Genomic DNA, 2,503 nt, shown 5'->3' on the forward strand with positions numbered 1-2,503 from the left:
TTCTTGAAGCAATAATAGTGTGCTCATAACCAAAAATATCTTTTTTAACTGGTTTAATTTAACTTCTTTTCCGTAATATGTATTGTTTTGTATTTTTGATCGCTTGCGGCAATTTCTTTCACTAAATAACTTTTACCACAAGCACACCTCCAGTTATAAAAAATTAAGTCCTTCATCAAGCCATTTAAAAGCGATATTTTGTCGCAACAGTAAAGACATTTTTTTTAATGACTAAAAAAAATATTTCGACATTAAATATACAAACTTTTTACTTTAAAAAAATTAATACAAAAAAACAACAACAAGTAAGCGTATTTAAAAACCACATTAAAAAAACCATTTTTAAATCAATATTTATTCTCATTTTGAAAGAGAATAAAAAATCGTCACTGCTTTTTTTTAGCACAATGTCCAGTTTTTGATTTCTTTATCGTTCAATCCTTCTTTTTCTAACAACAAGATATCCTTAATTTTGTTTTCACAAAGTTCTTTTTTTACTTTCATTAAATTTTGGTTCATTGAAAATATTTTATCAAACAATCGTTGTTTAGTATTTGTTTCTCTTATTATATTTATATTCATTTAAAAAATTCAAAAAAAGTTATTTAAAACATCACATATTCTCTTGATATAAACAAATATCACAATAAATAGACACACAATTTCGTCTATATACTTCAGAATGACAATCTTCGCAATCACACATATTATTTAAAAAATTATTACATTTTTCAATCTCTTTTAATTTTTCTTCTATATTTTCTAACAATTTATTTTTCGATATATTTTGATAAAAATTATAAAATGAATCAAAATTCAATTTTAAATAAACATGATAATGATTTTTAACATATTGAAAAACCATCAAAATTAAAATATGCGGTGTTTTTAAATCTTTATTTCTTCTCCAAAAAAATGTTCCCAATTGTAATCAAGATTTATCCATTGACAAGGTCTGCATAAAGTTTGTCGATACATAACGGCATGCATTCTAATCTTTTTTAAAGTTGTTGGGAAACGCTTGTTGTATTTTTGCATAGCATCTATGAATAGATTTAAATCTGTTTCGGTTAGTTTTATTTTTTACCATAAAATCTAAAAAAAAATTACAAAATTATTTACCTACGAAATTAGTATCAATAGTGTGTACAAAATCGATATACTTGAATTTATCTAGTTAATAATACTAATATTCGTTAAAAAAATCATCAATGTATAAAAATCATTTCTTCAAATTTATTTCAAATTTAAAAGTTTTTTGTTTTTATCCTCAAATTAAAAAACAAAATTTTTAAAGTTTTATTTTTTAATTTGAGGATATTTAGCTTCTTTAAATGCAAGCATAGCATCATCTTTTTCCTTTTCTTTTTCTTTTTCTTTATTTATCAACTTTTCAAGCTTTTCAATTTTTACATTGCTTTTCATAGTCATATTTTCAATTGCCTTTATAAAAATATTTAATGTACTTGTTCAATTTTTAAATTTGTCTGTGTTTGCATTATTTCTTATTATTTCGTTAAATTTTCCAAATAAAAAAATAACTTAGTCTCGCTTTTAGTTATCTTTTATAAATCTTTTCAAAACTACAAATTGTTCATAGATATCTGGATAATCTTCAAATAATCGACCCTAAACTCTAAAATGTCCTTATATCCTCCAATTTTATTATTAGTTAACTAAAAAAAAAAAAGACAAAATTATATATTAAATTAAATTAAAAAAACGAAATTACAATAAGGAAACAAAGTTTTTAATAACATTCTATTACAAAATTATATAATATACAAAATTCATTTCTTAAACTTATTTTTAAATTTAAAAATTTTTATTATCTGACTGGTGAGAAAATTCTTTAAATTTATTTTGAAAATCAGGATATGTAGTTTGCAAAAATAAAATCATAGCTTCATCTCGTTTATTTTCTTTTTCTTTTTCTTCTGTTAATATGATTTCAAGTATTCCGATTGATATATTACATAACATATCATATTTCCAATTCTATAAAGACATTTCGTGTAGATGTCGACTTTTTAAATTTAAATTGATATAAAGACGTTTCATATACATTGACGTATAAATCATTTTTGAGTTGATAACGTCAAAAAATTAAAAGTTTACTAAAGATAACGTTATCTTTAGTAAACTTTTAAATTTTTGAAATTCTGTAATGATATCTTCTCGATGTTTATCATACCTTATAAAAGCTTTTAGAAGTTCAAATTGTTGATAAATGTCCGGTGATACTCGTCGGCAATTTTTCCATAACTTATTATGACAAGAGCTGTAATATCTAATTTCGTCATAGAGATAGTCGTGATTCATTTTTATTAGTTTGCTAAAATAAAGTACAAAAAAAAAATTTAATTTAATAAAAAAAGCAGATAAAAGTTTTTTTGTTAACATATAATTTATAGATCATTTTCTAATATATTCTCACATACAAAATTTAATAAATTAATAGATTCGTCTTTTATTTGTTTTTTAATTTCAAAAACTTTAAGAT

This window comes from Hydra vulgaris, chromosome 12 (assembly GCF_038396675.1).
Source record: "Hydra vulgaris chromosome 12, alternate assembly HydraT2T_AEP".
NCBI lineage: Eukaryota > Metazoa > Cnidaria > Hydrozoa > Anthoathecata > Hydridae > Hydra > Hydra vulgaris.